Source organism: Equus quagga, chromosome 4, assembly GCF_021613505.1.
Source record: "Equus quagga isolate Etosha38 chromosome 4, UCLA_HA_Equagga_1.0, whole genome shotgun sequence".
NCBI classification, from domain to species: Eukaryota; Metazoa; Chordata; class Mammalia; order Perissodactyla; family Equidae; genus Equus; species Equus quagga.
Window position 1 is genome coordinate 118,198,466 of NC_060270.1, and position 19,414 is coordinate 118,217,879.

General features: G+C 43.1%; 1 protein-coding gene across 3 annotated transcripts in view; it reads right to left on the reverse strand.

Moving 5' to 3' along the window:
- ZNF385B (zinc finger protein 385B) overlaps positions 1–18,950 on the reverse strand; it is a 385,907-nt gene extending 366,957 nt beyond the window's left edge. The window contains exon 1 of one of the 3 annotated variants that reach the window (XM_046659661.1): positions 18,404–18,950. The gene's annotated coding sequence lies outside the window, so the exon portion shown is untranslated. The remainder of the gene's footprint in view (positions 1–18,403) is intronic. The other 2 variants (XM_046659659.1, XM_046659662.1) reach the window with 2 other exon arrangements.
- Between the last annotated feature and the right edge of the window lie 464 nt (positions 18,951–19,414).

Below are 19,414 nucleotides of genomic sequence, written 5' to 3' on the forward strand. Positions count from 1 at the left end.
GAAAAGGAGACGCACATGTAGAAGGAACTAGAACTGTATCACGGTGAATCACCGTTCCACCTGCATGCGCATCTCAGTGAATCTCAACTGCTTTCTTTATACTTTTCTTGAATATGTTTAGATTAGTTTTACAGTCAGAGAAATACACTAAAAAACATATAATATACAACATGGTGACTATAGTTAACAATACTGTATTGTACATTTGAAAGTTGCTAAGGGAGTAAATCTTATCACAAGAAAAAAATTTGTAACTATGTATGGTGATGGATTTTAACTGAACTTATTGTGGTGATCATTTTGCAATATCTACTAATATGGAATCATTATGTTGTACACCTGAAGCAAATATAATGCTATATGTTAATTATAGCTCAATAACAAAAAGTCCAATTGAGACATACATCTATATTGAAGCCCTATTATCCAAGTTAAAGTACAATATAGTTATATGACAGAAAGTAGTACCTTGCCCAGTAGCTGCCTTCTCCCTTTTCCAAACCTTCAATTCACTTCATTCAGTTAAGAAAAATACTGCTATTTCCTCAGGAGGGTCACCATTCATTGTCTTCATTTGTGCATCAGTGTTCATACCCTTTCAGTTCAATGCCACAAGCCATCACATCACCTCCTCCTCTGTCCCATTTGGCAGTCAGTCTCAGAACTGCTGCTGGTTTTCCATCTGTCAAACTCAATCTATCTTCAACACAGAGGCAGGGCCTGGAGAGTGGACTGAGCAAAGAACAATGAAGGCAGACAAGTTTCACCTCGGATTTGATCTACTTTGAGGGAAGAAAGAGTCCTAATAACATGGAAAATTCCCAAGCAGGGACTTGCTTCCTGGCTTTTCAAGAGTCTGGCTAAAACTGGGCTTCCAGCCTGGGAGATAACAACCCCATATAATGAACAGCTTTTGTTCCAGCTACAAGGATTCCTCTTAACCCCCAGCAAGATGGCTGAGTGAGGTAGCCGCCATTTTGAACAATTTTGTACAGTGTGCTCACACTCCTTGTTACAATAACCGGTCCAGAGAGGAAATCTAATCCAAGCTAGCCAGTTAGATGGAATGGAATATGCCTTCATAAACTCCATAAAAATGGACAGCAATCGAAATTGCCTCTTCCATTTGCTAGGTATGTGACCTAGGGTAAGGCATTTAACCTCTCTTGACCTATTTCTTCATGTATAAAAGGAATAGTCTGAACTAGATGATGTTTAAATTTCCTTTCTGCTCTTGCTTTGTGGCTTTCATGATGAAAGTGTGTTCTAGAATTAGTGAGGCCTAGGTTCAAGATCATGTTCTGATAGTCACTAGTCTTGTGATCTAGAAAAGTTCCTCAACTTCCTAAGAATCAGTTGCATCATCTGTAAAATGGGGATGATGAATACCTTGTTATTAAGGGTTAAGGGCTTAAAACACTACCAGACACAGTAAAGCAGCCTATAGTCTCTGGTTGCTATTGTTATTGTTGTTATTTCTATATGAAACATAATTTTAAAAGAAGGAAGGAAGGAAGAAACAAAGCAAAGAAACCAAGGTGAAACATTGCAATTGTTCAGTCAAAGGAATGATTTGAATAAGATCAAACCATTTGGCTCATCATTAGTGCAAAGAGGTAGGGGGGGAGGCAGGACAAAGAATCAACATGATGGGACCAGCCCCTGTGGCGTAGTGGTTAAGTTCTATGTTCTCTGTTTTGGCAGCCCAGGTTCGCAGGTTCAGATCCTGGGCACAGTCCTACACCACTTGTCAGCCATGCTGTGGTGGCAGCCCACATACAAAGTGGAGGAAGACTGGCACAGATGTTAGCTCAGAGCTAATCTTCCTCAAGTGAAAAAAGAGGAAGATTGGCAACAGATGTTAGCTCAGGGCTAACGTTTCTCAGCCAAAGGAAAAAAAAAAAGAATCAATATGATGCTCCAATATCCTGTAAAAATGTACATTATGTTTAATTGTGGCCCAAGGATAGAAGGCAACACTATTTATCTCAAGCTCTATCACTCTCAGAACTTAAATAAAAATCTAACAACAAAGGGTACTCCAAATACAAATAGCATTGGATAAAATCATAATTCACTAGTAAATGCTAAAGTCCATAAACTATTCAACTTGAAGAACCATGTTGAAGACATTTTTTCCATTATCTTTCTTTGTAAGCTTGTCTTGGTGACATGTACAATATCCATATACCTAGGATATTCCTTCCTTCTTATGTCAAGAACATAATGCTCACTACTCCAACACCATACAAGATTGATTATTTCAGATCTAATTGATTTTGTCAATCTAGAAACTATTCTAACACCCCTAAATGTGGTAATGTCTTAAGAGTCTCAGAAGAATAACCTAGGATGTCTATTAGAAAATATTTTTCTCTACATAGATGATATGCTCTGGCAGCAACATATTGACATAGATTTACTTAAATATTCAGCCTTATCACAGTTCAGTTCTTTGGTGAGTCACATGATCTGATGGGTACAATGCAATGAATTGAAGAAGGTGAGAGAATGTAAGACAGGCAAGAGAGAGAAAAAAATAAAAGAACCAGTGCTGCATAATATGGCATAATATAATGCCAGCCTCAAGAGATGGAAAATCTCAGCAGTAGATGGGCTCCAGTTAGTGAAGGCAGTCCACCCAGGGTACTGTAGCCAGAACAAAAATGTCATTCTCCCTGTACAGCTGAAAGCAAATGTCACTAAAATTGATGGCGTCAGGGATGAAAAATAAAGTCATCATACAAAGGGCATGTCACATCTGCCTCTCATATAAAAAAACTATCTGGATCGCATGCAACATATTTTCATACCATATTTGTAAAGATTTACAGCTCTTGTTCCATTTTCTGGGCTTGTATGTGCAAAGCAACATGTGCACAAATGACCCTTTCAGATGGTCACACTAGGAAACTGGCGTGAGTTTCCCTATTTTGGGGATCCTAGCAACCTCCTAAGGAATGCAAGAACTAAATCATCCATTATCCCATATTTGCAACCTCATATCAGGTGCCCCAGAATTCACAGTATGTTAAGGTGGTCTTGAGTATCTTAGAACAAAACGAGTCGCTATTCTCCCATCCAATAATCTTGGCACTATCAAGAGTTGTCACGTCGTGTGGCTGGCAGATCTTTTGCAAAGCCAACTGGTTCTTTTGCAAGATGATGCAAGACAAAAGGAACATGTCAAAGATTCTCTTCTTATACAATGTTCTCTCCAACGACATATTTGTACATGGTAGTGACTGAATACACACTTCTAGTTGACTGTGGAAAGTCATTTTCTTGGAGGAGTTAATGACTTGCTGACTATCAAAATAGTAATTAGAGCATGTTTATGTCCCAAATTCACTGTTATCCAGTTACTCTTATGCTTACATTTTAAAGCTATATTCTTGTAAAATATCTAGAATGATTATTGTCAGTATTTGGAACTTACAGTGTCCAACAGCCTTATAATCCTGATGTCATTTCAGAAACAGAGGTACAAGATTTAATTTAAACTGTCCTAATCACTCAGATGTCTAATCAGATATGTTGCCCACTTGTCCTGTTATAGTTACATATTTTCAAATAGGAATTTTCTGATATAAAGTGGTGATATTAGAAGGGAGTTTGTCCAGGAGATAACTTTCAAAGCCTTTAACTGAGGCAAGCATTCTATCTCCTGATTATCTATTTGTGTGGTTCTAAATAACCCCTCAAATTCTTTGGGGGGAAAAAATCTTTTATTTCACATATAAAATCCAGCAAACTGTCCTGAGGTGCCTCGGGCATGTTTCCCTCTGCAGATCAGCCTCTCAGTGAACCCAGAGACTCCACTCCATGACTGGCCTCCTCAGACTTTAATGTGCAAACAAAACATCTAGAGGTTTAAAACGGGACTCAGATTCAGTAGGTCTGGGGTAGGGCTTGAGATGCTGCATTTCTAACAAGATTCCAAGAGATGCTGTTCCTGCTGACGCTCCATGGATGGACCAACGCTGAGCAGCTGGGAGTCTACTCCCCTCGGTGAGACCCCAGTCCTGTTCTGCCACTACTCAGCTGTGCCACTTGGGGCACATTAGGTAACTTCTCCATGCTTCAGTTTCCTCAAGGCAAGATCTGGGAGTTGAAGAGAATGTGAATGAATAAATTCAGGTGAGAACATTCTGAAAAAAATTTTAAGGAGCTACTAAATTAAGAGTCTTGAAAATCATTGGTGGACGTAACAATAACTCTTCCCTTGAAATCAACACACTGGATGCCATTGCTTCTGCTGCCAGTTTGTGTCCCGGTGAGCATTCAGTTCTTACATTTTGCACCACACTGCTGCTCTAGGTGCCTGCCCTGTACAGCTGATAACCTGGCCATCCACACAAAGTTATTTCCGAGTGGCCCCTACGCTACACCCTGCAAGATGACACAATCCTCTTGATAACTCGTCTTCCAAAGTCCCAGGTTCCATTAACATAGTCTCAAGACACTAAGTTATTGACTTAAATTGTAGGGAGGAGGAGAGGACAATTTTCCATGTCTATATAATTCAGAATTTATAGAATTTTCTCTCTTAAAACTTTTCCATTGCTACCTGCTTGCTTTTCACACGACAAAAGTGAGGACTGGCGAAAATAAACTCCTTGCCCAATATCACAAAAATAATTAAGGGTGGAAACAGGACTGGAAACCATGTGTTAAATTCCCAGTTCAGTATGATTGCCTCTACTCCACCTTGGAGGAAATATCCCTAAACTCTTCTTTCTTTCTAAGCTCCTTGAAAGTCACCTGCAGCCACTTTTGGTTTTGTGGCAGCAGAGAGTGGTGGTGCCATTAGACCAAAGCAATGTTGAACCCGAGGAAACAGAGCAACAGAGAAGCATTCCTCATAGATGAAGTGGAAGGGACTGGAATAAAGAAACATGTGGCTTTAGTAGCAGGTCACTCCTTTTCTATCCCCTCAGAGGAGACTCAGAAAAGAAAAACTGAAATACTCACTGGGTCTACAGATGTGCTCCAGAGATGCTGTTAGCTATTTTAATCCATTTAAAAGAGAATATCTTTTTAAAAGTATACTGCAACAAATAGGCCACCACGTAACTAGAGTAACTGCTTGCCATATGATCAGGAACAGCTTGGATCCAGGGTCCACGATGGCACACAGCTCTAAAAAGAAGCCTGTAAGCAGTAGAGCATGCCAAGAGGTGAGATCTGGACCAAGGAGAAGTTATTGCACATGAAAGGAGGCAGCCTGGATGCAGACTGATTAGCCGCGAAGAACTGGTCATGGGTACCAAGCAAAGAATGAATTATGGAGTTGTGTGAAGAGAAATGGGCTCAGGGCAGATTTATTATGCTCCATTTCCACTCTGCTAGCTGGCTGCACAGAGTCTCAGAGGCACAGATTTACTCAGGATTGAAATTTTACATCCAGAGACGCTATCTCAAATAATCTAATTTGGTGAGATGAGAAAATCACATCTTGTAAAACTATCATCCCTATTCAAAAGACCATATACAAGTTTACGGGCTGTCGAGGTATCTAGCCATAGCACGAGCTTCTATTATAGGCAATGTAGAGGCAACAGACTTCAAGATGAAATTATTTTAATAAGAAATGCTACTACTCGGTATGTGCAGTCTGTTCTTTACAATCTGAACTTCATAAATTTTTATAAGGTGTCTATTTATTGTCAGACTCGGGAGCTGCTGTGTCACCGTCACTCACTCAAAGCTTTTTCAAATAAAGGAATCTTGATCTGGGTGTGATACATTATATGGTATTAAGACAGACGACCCCGCATCCACTTCCAGTGTCTCCTCAGTAACATTCACGTCTTCTATGCAAATGTTAAAACAAATATATTCCGAATCACTGTGAAATGGATTGTTCTTTTGGCCATTATACATGTAGGAGCAGAATGCCTCAGCAGGAAGGGACCTCGACTGCCCTATACTAATTCTAGACGGATGAGAAATGATGTCAAGAGCACAATAGAACCCACGCCCAGGACACTTCTTCCGTGTCTGTGGCTGTCTTTCAGGGGCTGAAGAAAAGAGGAAAGAGAGAAGGGACTACTTCTAAATAACAGTAGCTATCATCTTCCAAGCGTTCATTATGTTTCTGGCACAGGATAAACACTTCATATACATTATTTCTTTGAGTTCTTGCAATCCTATGAGATACAGAATATTATGCCCATTTTACAGGAGCGGGATCATCAGGTTGGTGATGTTTACAATTTACCGAAGGCCATATAGCAGGGACTCGATCCAGATGTGTCAGAGCACAAAGGACAGAGTTTTATCCTAATGTCACCTCCCAACCTCGTTTCTCATCATCATTCTGGATTCTTGGTTATTCAGGAGAATACTACGTAGAGGAAAGGGACTTCAGAAAATCTCGAAAGGGAAAAGATATTATGAATTACAGTATTTCAGACCTGAAGAGCCACAGAAAATCATCTAGACAAACTCTTCATTTTACTGAGAGAAATAATGAGGTGGTCACAGGACTAGTTTTGGGTCATTCAGCTGGTTAACATCAGGAGCAGGATTTCCTCCTCATCCTATCACTAGTGCTGCTGAAGTGTACACAGCTGGTGAGGTTGATGAACGAGTTACACGAGAGGTAGTTTTCCCTTTTCTAATTTCAAGGATTTTTTTTTTCTCATTCTCTTCACTACCTTCCCCCCTTCCCCTGAAATAGAATGAATGGCAAATGTAATTAGGATGCGATCAGGACTGGAAAGGTAGGATCAGTAGGAGAAAGAATATTCTAGTATTTTTCCTTTTAGTTCCTTAACATGAGGAAAAAGCCATTCCAGGGACTCCTTTTGAGGTAGGAGTGTGATGGGAGGGCAACCACATATTCAGCCACAAACAGCAGCTTTCATTATTTGCCAGATATTCAAATAGTCATTAAATAGATGAGTGAATCAAGGGGTCTGCTCTCAAAAAGCTTACAGTCTGGCGAGAAAAATCAATACAATCATTACAAACACATCATTATGATCTAATACTGCAAGCACCATAAGGGAAACAGATAAAGTGATAGACAAAGCAAAGATTATCAGGGAGTTTCACTCAGGTATGAGGGGGACGTTGGGCAGCCTGTGGGAAGTCATTGATGATGCAGGAAAACACCTGAAGAATTTTGTCTAAGAGGGAATGGACTGGGCTTTGTGCTTTTTGGCTGTTAAATGAGACGATGTTCTGCCACATAGTAGTTGCTCAATAAGTGTAATGTGCTTAAAAAGCTGAGGAAAAAAAGATGAAGTCATTGTTCTTCCATCTTGTAAGGAGTCTAGGACACCTCTTCACCTAACTTTTTTCTTATCTGTCCCCCTCCCCTGCCTACAGTCACCCTTCAAATTATTTAATCAATAATGCCAAGAAGAAGACAGATTGTATTGATCAGCCCAGTCGAGCTCCCACTCAACGTCAGACTTCCTTCTATGTTGGTCCTGGTGGCTGATCCTCTTATCTGTCACATACTTTCACCTGGAGCAAGCATGAAACTTCAAGGCCATTATCGGATAGTTCAAATTGTTAGAAAGTCCTCTCTCATATTGAGCTGCCTCCCTCCAATCCCACCCACTGAATCTGGCGGTGCCTGCTGGAACTTCAGCAAAACGAATCCGCTTCTCTGTCCACACGTCATCCCTTCAAGTGTTTGCAGGCAGTAGCCATGTCTGTTCAAAGCTGTCTTATCTGACACCAGAAGGCGAGACACATGCCTCGACCTGTTGCAAAAGGTGGTTAAGCAATGGCTCCAGGGGTTGGGGAGATTCACAATGATTCTGTTTTGTGTCTTTTTTCATGCCCGGCTGTTTAGAGTGGCTTCAACCAGTGCTGAAATCATGCTCCTAGTGCGCACTTTCTCATAATAAGGCTTGACAGAAGCAAAGAAGTGGGCTAGTCTGAGAGGCCTTTGGAGCGGTATGACCTTCCCAACTAAGCACAGGCCCCAGAGACTATTGAAAATCCATCCCATGGAGGGCCTCTCAAACAAGCACCGTTATTAGCCCAATGGAACAGTTCAGATGTTGCCTTTTCAATTTTTTTCCATAGTGTTAGAAAATAAACTTGCCCTGTGACCAGTAATTATCTCTTGGGAAGATCCGTAAGGTCTGACACTGCTCTGTCCTATATGCATAATTCCCTCTCACATCTAATTTGATTGGTGATATCATTTTCCAGGGAGGTCTATCTTTTTGCTAATCACTTACCTTCACCAACCCCTGCTCTTTCAGTTGTCAGTAAGCCTTTCTTATAGTTGAGGAAAGAAGTTGACTTCTAGGAGGGCTGAATCAGGCTGAATGCAGGGTTCCATCCCGACACGACCTCGCAATGAGGAGACGCTAAACTATTGACTTTTATGCCACCTTACCCTCAATCACTCTCTGAGGTCTTATAGATAACAAAGGGTGATCTAACAAGGTAGAACACTATTGATCAAGGTAGAACACTATTGCTGGATTTTAAAATAATCAGTGATAGAGTTGTTCATAATATAATAATCATTTCTAATGTTTTTTGTTCATTATTTTATATAGCAACACTAAAACATCCTATAATTTGCATTTTCAAAAGTCTTTTGAAGTACAAACCCTGAACACTTAGAACCGTCACACATACACAGTAAACAATTTTTCTTGCTGTAGTTCTCCATAATTCAGAAACACAATTTCAAGAAATCAAATATTTCTAAAGATCAAGTGGCCTTTTCCTCACACCAGCCAAGAGTACATACTATTCCTTTTCCAATGCAATATGAGGAAGACAACAGATCTGAGAATCTGTGAAATTCCTGACAAATTTAAACCTTGCTTATGTAAGCTATACACAGGGAGGCAAGGAGGACTTCAAGGATGTGAAAGGGCTTAACGGGGTCTCTCTGCCAGGACAGCAGCATTTGAATGTCCGCCATCACATCTGTACATGTGGCACAGTCATTTGGGTCTCTGCTTGGCAGCTGTGGAAAAGGAAGATGGGAAGAAACAAGAGAGAAAGGAGCCTGTGTTTCCCACCAAAAAACCACAAGGACAGGAGAAATGGCTGTTCCCGGGATGCAGAGAAAGGAGAAGCCTGGAGACGTGAGAGGGAAGAGACACTGCTGACATTCAGCAGTCATGGTGGTCTCCGTACCGGCCGTACGGCCACTACGGGCGATGTGGTTCCCACAACCACTGGGCCTGTCTGAAGCTGTGAGTCATGCAGACAAAGGCGAAGCTCCACAGAGCTCTGGCTAGAGAACTTCATCAGGGCATAATCATCATCTGGGGAGCCAAGACGTCACCTCCTGCCACTTCCTTTTGGATTTTACAGGGTTAGGTTTGGGTCCTGGAATCCGAACATCACAAGTGAGCTTACAAGGATACAGAGGCAGACGGCCAGTGGTTCACACTGTCATGGAGAACCATGGTGGACTAAAACCTGTGGGTAAGGGCCAGTGGGTTGTCAATGAGAGAAGACAGCCTGGTTCTCTAGAATTCTCACGTCGGGCTCCACACGGGTGACTCAGAGCAGCTTAAAGAGGGAGTGTCCTGTGGTTAATGTGGCACGGAGGAACTGAGCTTGGCCTGTTTTACTGAACTTTTACGGTAATTCTGATATGCACCCTGAGTTGAGAGCTAGTGCCACTCTAGAGAGCTAGTGCTAATTTCCAAGTGTGGTCTGTGACTCAGTTGGGATACTTTATAAAATTTTAGATAAAATATTTAGATTACTGGGTCCTACCTCAGACCTGGTGTTAGAAACTTCAAGGGTGAATTCCAGAAATCTGAGTTTTTTGCTCACTCTCTGGGGATTCTTTTACATGCTGAAGTCCAAGAATCACTGTACCAGAGACGTTTTTAGGACCAGCCTGGTGACTATGTGCATGGGACACAAGGAGAAGGGCACGCAAAGAGGAACAAGACTAAGATTTTAACCCCCACATTCTGAGTCTTGATGATTTTACTCCTCTAGAAGTGAGATTGACCATTAAGAACGATACATGTAGTAATTAGGTATATCTGGACTTAAACTCTGTGGTACTATTGCATGTAGCTAATCAACTATGTCTTTTTCTGGCTAATTATTTTGTAGTCTAAATTCCAACGTAGAGAATGCAATTCAGGTGTTAAATCAAATGCCCGTGAACCCAGGAGGATCAAGGTGACTATTCAACTCTAATTCAGCTGCCTGAGAAGAGGCCGTCCTTGAATGAGTCGGCCCTGGTTACATGGGCCCTGGTCACATAAGCTGTTGCTATACCCGGATTGCTTTCTGATTTGGGTAGCTTCCAGACATCGCAGGTTCACACATGTATACCGAGTTCATAAAGCACATTCACGCAGGAGATACATGGGAAGCCACTTGGTCTTCCCCAAAATCCTAGAGCCTAAGTTACATATTTTGTTATTAAAAATTTGTCTGTGCTACACATGGTTACAAATTTTCAAGAGTCCTTGTAATGCTTACAATTCCACACCTCTATTTTCCCTTTCACTTTATTGTTCTCCTAAAGTAAACAAGGAAAGGTAGATGAGAAAATAAAAATACATAACTGAAAAGTACAAAGTAAGTTTCAAGCTGAAGGTTCAAAAGTCAGAGTTGCAAAAGTTCTCTTGGCAAAGAAATCAGGTATTTGGTATTAATTATTAACCTGTATAACGTATGACAATGGCTAAATTTATTAGTACTGTAGGTACCAAGAACTTTGCTAAGTATGTGTATTAAGTCATTTTACCTGAAAATCCTATGAATCGTTCTCTCATTGTCTCTTAGACTTGGGAAACTAAGGCACAGAGAGATTGAGTAACTTGGTCAAAGACACACAGCTAACAAGTAGAAGAGCTGGAATTTGCCTTCACAAAGTCTGACTCTGGAATAGGAAATCAACCATTAGGCTGTACCACTTCCCATCTTCAATAGAGCAACACATGCAGGGCATGAGATGCATTTATTCACCATCATTTCCAGAAATTATTTAAGACCATGTACAATGACCAATTTACTAAAATATAAATATTTCAGGGGCTGGCCTTGTGGGCCAGCGGTTAAGTTCACACGTTCTGCTACGGTGGCCTGGGGTTCGCCAGTTCGGATCCCAGGTGTGGACCTACGCATTACTTGTCAAGCCATGCTGTGGCAGGCATCCCATACATAAAGGAGAGGAAGATGGGCACGGATGTTAGCTCAGGGCCAGTCTTCCTCAGCAAAAAGAGGAGGATTGGTGGCACATGTTAGTTCAGGGTTAATCTTCCTCAAAAAAAAAAAATATATATATATATGAATATTTCACACATGTAAAATCAAAATGCCTGTGCTTATATACAGCTATGTTTATTTACATACAATGGCATTTTATGCTTTGTACTCTTATTCTCAGCATTACATTTTTTCATAACATATAAGGTAATACCTCTCCCCAGGTCTATGAGGAAAAATTTTCCCACCTCTAAAGTATCAAATCTAAGGACATCAGAGGGTCCATCCAATTTCTATGTAAAGTTTAAATTCTAGTGTTAATAGCAGTAGAAGGTCTCTACTCTTTACTTGTAATGTTTAACTTGCCTAGACTCAAATTTCAAATTCTCTGGGTTTCATTTTTCTAATTTATCAATGAGGATTTTGCACAAAGATCCCTTTTAACCCCAAAGACACAATGATTTTCCTTGAGTGAATAGTAGTCATTTCTTTCTCCCTAACTGATATTTCACAAAAATAGCAATCTATTAAGCCTGAGATGAATTAGAATCTGAATCCCAGTTTGCAACCAGAATAAGCTGACCACGAGTCCAGGCCTCTGGACTCTGAAAACCTTACATAATCCAGTAACCATCAGACTGACCACTTTAACGAGGACACGTCAAAAATCACGGCTCCCTGCAGAATTTCATACACTCTTAACACGAGTATTTTAAATCAAAGATTTAGAAGAACTAGCTACTCATCTCTCACAATGGGCCTTTTCTTAGTGTAGCTCAAAAGTTCTTTTTTAAAGTTTCATAGTATCTTCTTAACTGCCTTAAAAGAGTACACATCACAATATGGAAAATAAACATTAGCAAAGATATAATGGAAAAATACCCTTTCTGATCAAAAAGTAAATAATGCAGAAATGAAATATTTATTCCAAGAGAAAAAGGTGAGAAAGAGTGCCCACTTGCAATTCTTTCACACGCGAAGGCCATCAGCACAGAAACCCATGATAAGCATGGTTGGGTCCTACGCCAGGCCCACTGGAATGACTGAGCACCCCTTTTATTTATTTTCAGATGTGTATAGGAAAAAAAAAAAAAGGGATGTGGGCCCTCAGTTAATACTGGTTATGTCCATTCATCCAAACTTTGCTTTGCTGATAGAATGATAGCATAACAGAATAATGGCTATTCTAGAATCTCAGCCCAAAAGAGAAGAAAAAGTTGATTTACATTTAGCTTGCATAGGACAGGATATGTCTCTGTGTGTGCTTTTTCATTTTTAAATTCCATTTCCCATTATAAACTCAGAAATGTAAATGCTTAGCACATTCATATTTATTTCCAAAATAAAATGTCTCTTAGACCCATGAATTTTAATCCTTTCTATTTGTTGATGATAGAATTGTCTTCATTAAAAACCTAAGTCATCTTTCATGAGGTAGGTAAGAAATCCTGGTCATCTTTTTGTATCAGTTTATATGCATTCTAATCCATCTCTGCTACTTACGACATCATAGAGTTGATGTGGCACCAAATGAATCAAAAATAAAAGGGTGATTGGTTTTTATTAATATATATGTTATTTGCTGTCTTTTTTCCTTGACTTTTGAAAAATATAATCATAAATTTCTTTTCAAGCTGATGATACTGTGCTGAACATCTTTAAGCCGAACAGAGGGTGAGGAGAGTGTTAACTCTGCTGAGGCAAGATAATCCGTAAGTGATCCAGGGGGTAGAAATTGTAATAGGAGGATTGTCATGATAAACAACTGCCACTGTTTCTTGAACAACCACACTGTGCACACTTCTCCACTGCTGGCTCTCACATATTCCTCACAACAACCAAGTCAACCCATTTCACAGATGAAGAAATGGAGATCCAAAGAGTTAAGCAACCTTCCCAAGTTCTCAAAGCTGCTGAGCAGCAAAGTCAGGGTTTGACTCAGCACAATGCTATGTTCTTAACCAGCACCCCACATGGCATTTACAGACCAGGTACTGCAGTTCTCCACCTAGCCTGGAAATTAGAATCACTTGGGGAGAATTTAAAACTACTGATAAATTACATCATGACTTCCAGATGAGCCAAGAATGGCACTATATATTTTTAAAAATCTCCTGAAGTGATTTTAGCATAAATTCAGGGTTGAAAACAACTGGATTAACAAATGCCAAGGAACAGGTGTTTTCATAAAAAAATATGACTCTTGGGGCTGGCCTGGTGGTGCAGCGATTAAGTTTGCATGTTCCACTTCTGCGGCCCGGGGTTTGCCGGTTCGGATCCCGGGTGCAGACATAGGCACCGCTTGTCAAGCCATGCTGTAGTAGGCATCCCACATATAAAGCAGAGGAAGATGGCCACAGATGTTAGCTCAGGGCCAGTCTTCCTCAGCAGGAAAGAGGAAGATTGGTGGTAGATGTTAGCTCAGGGCTAATCTTCCTCAAAAAAAATTTTTTTTAATTAAAAAACATACATATGACTCTTTCTCCGAGTAGTGTGAGAACAACAAAAGTTCAAATTGCTTATTAGAACGGAAACACTGAATGGGGGCATCCACCCCCACCAGTGTCGCCAGCCGAGGCCTGTCTCCTCCCCCAGCCTGCTCCTTCCTTCCACCCCAGGTGAGCATCCCACTGGGTGCCTTACTGCGGGAGTAGACCCAGCATGTTGTGTGACCTACATCCTCCATCTAGAAGTGGCAAGCCCAGAAAAGAAGCAGCTTTGCCCGACATCTCCTGCTAGCAGTAAAGGCAGAAGGAGAGCTGGAGTCTCCTGCGCCCTATTTCAGTGCTCCTTTCCTAGGAAAAATTTGGAAGCAGTAGGAAAACAGTTGGGGCAGGAGTCAGCCAAGGCATAAGGCATCGGAAGAGAACTGCAAGAACCAGAGAGAGCAAAAGAAAGGAAAAAAGTCATAGCAGAACGAGAAAGGAGAAGAGCCACAATCTGAAAATAACAGGAAAATGAGAAGGAATAGATAAAGCTACAGAACTGGCCCATTGCAATACTGCATCAGCAAAATAAGGGGAAAATGCAAGGGAATAACCACCCCTTCCCCTCAGCTTTGGGAAGCATGTCCAGGCCTAAACTACTTGCAAAAGAGAAAGTAATATTAAAGCAAACATTAACTGTAGGAAAATCACCTGGTAGAGAGGCAGGGGCTGCCAGAAACTTTCAAACTGCCAGAGGTGAAGTACCATCTACTACCTTGCTACTTCGAGTATCAGCTATTTCAAATGACCTGGGAACTTGTTGGAAATGCAAGATCTTGGGCCGTCCCCAACCCGCCAAACCAGAAGCTGCATTTTAACAAGGTCTCATGATTTAGATCCTTTTTCAAGTTTGAGGAGCCCTGGCTCTACTGTAGGAACCGAATTGCAGGGTTACAAAAAACCCAGCTATTGCGGGTGGAAGCTGGGACTACAAAATGAAGTAGAATTCAGCCTAATTAAATTATTTGTTGGTGCCCCATGATATGCCAGGCCCTGAGCTGGGTATTTGATGAAATGAAGGCCTGACATTAGGCATGGTTGGCGCGGTGCCTGTAGGGAAAAATGTGGAAATCACATATGTATGAGGAAGAGGATGCCTTGTGCTCCAAGAGGAGGTCAAGCAAAATGTGACAGGGTTTGGAGGAGCAAAAGCTGAGCTCAGAGGAGATCAGGAAGCTTGCAGCAAGTGCACCAGCTCTGACAGGTGGAAGTGGTTATGGCGAAGTGGGAGGGCCTGTTCCAGGCAGAGGGAACAGCATAAGCAAGCAAAGATGCAGAACTCAGAGGCCTGCTGTGTGTTGAGGGAACACTGCCTTCAGCCTAGAGCAGTGGTTTTTGAATTGTTTCAAGGCGACTCATGACTCTGCAATGACGCCTCAGAGACTGCTAAGGGTAGGAAGGGGAGGCCGATGGCATTGCTGGGGCCCCATTTCCACCACGTAAGATTATATCTTAATGGTGGATTTCACCACTGAGAAATAAAATTTGAAACATACTGAGCCAATGCATAGGTGCTTCTAAAATTATTACCTACAGCTGTGCCTGGCATATAGCAGACAAATGTTCTCTGAATAAATTAATAAATGAGTGAATCAATCTATCTATGAGATCAAAGTGAAAAATGCGGAGTTACTTCGGGGCTGGACTGAAAGGGTCTTAAATGTCCGAGGAGAGGTCTGTACGTAATTTGGTAGGGCACTGGGGAAACGTTTATTAGCCAGTGACTGGGCTTGGCTCTGCTTTAAGAAGCTTATTCTGCAAACCAAGTATAAAATGGGATTGTAAATGCGGGAGACTTGAGACAGGAAACTAGTCAGGAAGACATCACAGTAGCCTCTGAAAAGAGAGAAAAAGTCTGAACAGTCACCATGGGAATAAAAAAGTGGAGAAGCAGGCAACATGAGGCATCGTGGAGATGGAGTCTGTGAGACTTATCTGTGAATTACATGTGGAAAGCAGATATATTGGGAGGGCCTGGGTGACTGGGAGAAATACAGAAACTGACAGAATCACCTCTGTTCACATAAGGAGAAAGCTGTTGATTCGAGTTTAGATCTGTTAGACTTGAAGCACCTAAGAGTAATATAAAGCCATCTTGTAGGTGGTTAAAATGTCAATATGAAATCTAGGAGGAAAAGTAGAGATACGAATGTCATTTTAGGAAAATAATCTAGCAATAATAAAAGGACACCACTGATAAAAAATAACATGCAAAAGAGCAAAAAGGAGATCATCTATAAAGCAAAGAGCCTCAAGAGAAATCTGCAGAATAAAAAAAAAAGTGGTAGGATAAAAAGACCATATTGAGACATGGGAAACAGACAGGAGTGGGGTAGGTGGCCAAATAGAGACAGGGAGATAGTGGAGGAGGGGCGTCACAAGAAAAACCCAGAAGCAAATAAAAAGCAGTGGGAAATTGGGACAAACACGCTCATTGTTCTTTAGATCTTCGAAGACATCAGATCTTATAGGAGCAGCATAAGCCTATTTTGCTCTTTATTTCTATGAGCAAAGATTCTCACAAATGAAGCAGTCACTCCTGTGAGATATAAAGTAACTGCTTGTTCTTTTAAACATAAATTGTTGCTGTTAAAAATCAAGCAATGGTATCTTCAAACTCAGCTGGAAAAAAAAATCTAATGGGAGAGGGTGTCCAAGGGTTTAAGATTCTTGTGTCTTCCATGGGGGAAGCTCCATACAGCCTTATTTTATGTAAACATTCACCTTTGGGAACTGTGTTTGTTTTGCAGGATTTTTTTTCTGAGCCAGGTCACTAGTCTGAAAAAGAAAATGCTGAGGACATCTGATATACATTGATAGAGCCTCAAATAATGGTTAGACTTCGTAAAGTTATCCTCCAGATGCTGACAGGTCTCACTAATTGGCCACGTTTGTGTGACAAGTATTAATGGCAGTTTCTTCTCTGGTTTGACTGGAGAGGAGACACCTTCCTTGGTTTCCTTTCTGCCTCAGTTCAAGAGGATACATTAAGTTCACTGTGCTCTTTTTGCTCTGTGAATCTGTATGTTGGTAAAATATCAACATTGTTTTCTTTACTATAGATGCTACTTAGCGGTCATTAAACTTCTATAAAGAGATCATTACTGATGTAATGTAAAATATTATAGTGCAAATGAAGTACATAAGGAACTATACTGCAAGACATTTATGTCACTAGGATGATTCCAGAAAGGACGGTAATTTTTCCTTTGTTAGGAGAATTCACCTTCTCAAAAGCATTTTACTACGAATCCATCCAAGAAAGGCCAAGATCTACAAGCATAGCTATTTGATTTGTGGTTTTCATCCCAAGCTTGCTCAAATCAGTTTCCGAGATGAGTAGCAGCGTAAATTATAAAGCCACAAATATTTGATTAATAAGAATATAGAACCTGAACTACAATCAACACTTTGACCAAATGAACAATTTTTCCACCTTAAAAACCTCAAGTAACAACAGAACTTGTAGAATTGGCGTTCTAAGGGCATGTATTTATTACAGGGAAAGGGGTGGCAAATTCTTAATTCACATATGGTATCAAAATAAGATGAAAGGACTCTCTGAAAACCCGTGAAATCAGGCCCCGAAATAACTTTATCTAAGATGTAGCTTACTGACTTCATGAAAAGGCGTCTTTTTAATTTGATAAATGCATTTCCTAACCTTTACGCATTGTTCGGAAGCTGCCAGTTTCCAAGCTTTAGGCTGGACCCTGGAACACACATTTTATTTCTTTTCTTTGAGCATCTTTCGCTACATCTTAACAAAGTTTGCATTCACCTTGGTGTGACGCTCCTAAGCAAAGCAAAAACCAAAAACTGCAAACCACATCTCTGTATGAAAATGAAGACGATGTTCCCTAATCCAAGAACTTTGAGAGCATTCCAAAACTGTGTTTATTTTGTACTCATGGGGGCGGGGGGCTTGATGGCAATGTGCTTTCCTTGAAGGACCACAACACTCCCCATCCAGGTTCACCATAAAAACTGTTTGTCCTCCAGAGCCTGGGGAAGCATTCGGGGAAGCGTTGTCCTGTCAGCTCTCCCTTCTCCCCACGGGCCCCCGCAAATAACAGTGGCGAAGCAGATGGTCCTCCCGCTCCCCTTCTCCTCGTCCCTTCCGCAGTCCCACAGTGTCCTCACATCCTGCGCCGACACCTTCACCCACCGCTTGGTAGCCGAGGCACCCCCTTAGGGCTCCCAGCAAGCGCAAACTTTGGGGACCTTCTTTCTGCCTCACCGCCCCTGCTTCACCTTCATTCAGCTGCAGAACTCTCCGGGGACCCCAAGCTTCGACTACTATCTTCCTCCCACACTTTCGACCCCAACCTACCCATTTCTCTGTAAGGAACACAGAGACGTCCAGCCTCAAACTTCCCAGCCCAGGAGGCGGAGGCACTGCGGCTAACCACAGAGGGGCACTCTCTTTGTCCTCTCCCCTTCTCCATTCTCCCCTCCGGGCTCGGGAATCCGAGCCCAGGAGCCCACGCTGGGGACTCCTCCACTCCTCTGGTTGCCACGACCTATTCCTAACTCCAGGGCTCACGGAGCCTCGCCGCACAGCCCGGGCGGGCGGCGGCTGGGCGGCGTCCTCTACAAGTGGGACCGCCGGACAAAGTGCAAACTCTCTGGGGAGGGGGCTCCGGGCCATTCCTCGCCCCGCGGAGGCGGGCGGGGGCCGGGCGGGCAGGCAGCGCCCGGGTCGGAGGCGACGGGCCGGGCCGGGCTGGGCGCCCGGAGCTTACCTCGGCGCGCGGGGCAGCGGCTCCTCCGGCCGGGCCGTGGGGCTCGCGCTCGGGCGGCTGCGGCGTCCCGCCGGGGCTGCGCTGGGCTTGGCGCAGACGCTCTCCGGCGATCGGCTGCAGCCCGGGCGGGCGGGGGCCGCGGCGGCTGCGCCGGCGACAGCTCGGCCCCGGAACTGTCAACTCTTGCGGGCGCGGGGCTGAGGCTCCCGGCCGCGGCCCCAGAGCTGAGCGCCTGCGCGCCCTGCCTCGCCCAGGTGAGGGGTGTGCCCGGAGCCCGCCGGGCCCGCCGGCCTGGCCGAGCGCCCCGGGGTTTGGACACGCCAACGCCACTCCCGCGCGCCGAGGCTGGTGCCGGTTTACCAGGCAGGGACCTGCGAGGCACACACACTGGGGCGAATGAGGCGGGACCGCTCGGGGGCTCGTTGCCACTGCAGAGTCTCCCGCAGCATCGCCGCCCTTAAATCCCGCCTTTCCAGGCGTGCGCGCACGGCGAGGGAGAGGAGGCTCCGGCCGCCCGGGGGGTTCCTCGCGGTCCTCGTCCTCGGGGCTCCGGTCCCTAAAAGATTCTTGGCAACGGCAGAGGTCCCGAACCCGGGATGCCAAGCGGCGCGGTGGGGCGGATCTTTCAAATATTGGTCAAGCCAGAGTGAAACTCTCTTCTTGGAGACCGTCAGACCAACTATTTGTTTTTCCTCTTTGACCGGCTCTCGGCTCGAAGACCACACCGAGAGCCTGGGCATTTTTGGCGGTGTCGGGGAGGCCCGCAGCGCTGAAGGCATCGCAGCCTCGCCGCGGATCTGGAAGGCTGGAGGGTGGGGGCTCCGGCTCCTCCGGGTTTCTTTTCCGTGTTTAAGTTTGCAAAACTAAAAGATGTCATCGGTGACCCCCATGTAGGGCATCTTCTGAAAACACTGCACACCGACCCAGGGTGCTGGGTTCTGAAAGGGAGAGCACTTGGAAAGAAGACATTTAAGGGGAAGGGAAAAATAATTTAGAAGAGCAGTTTTCTGA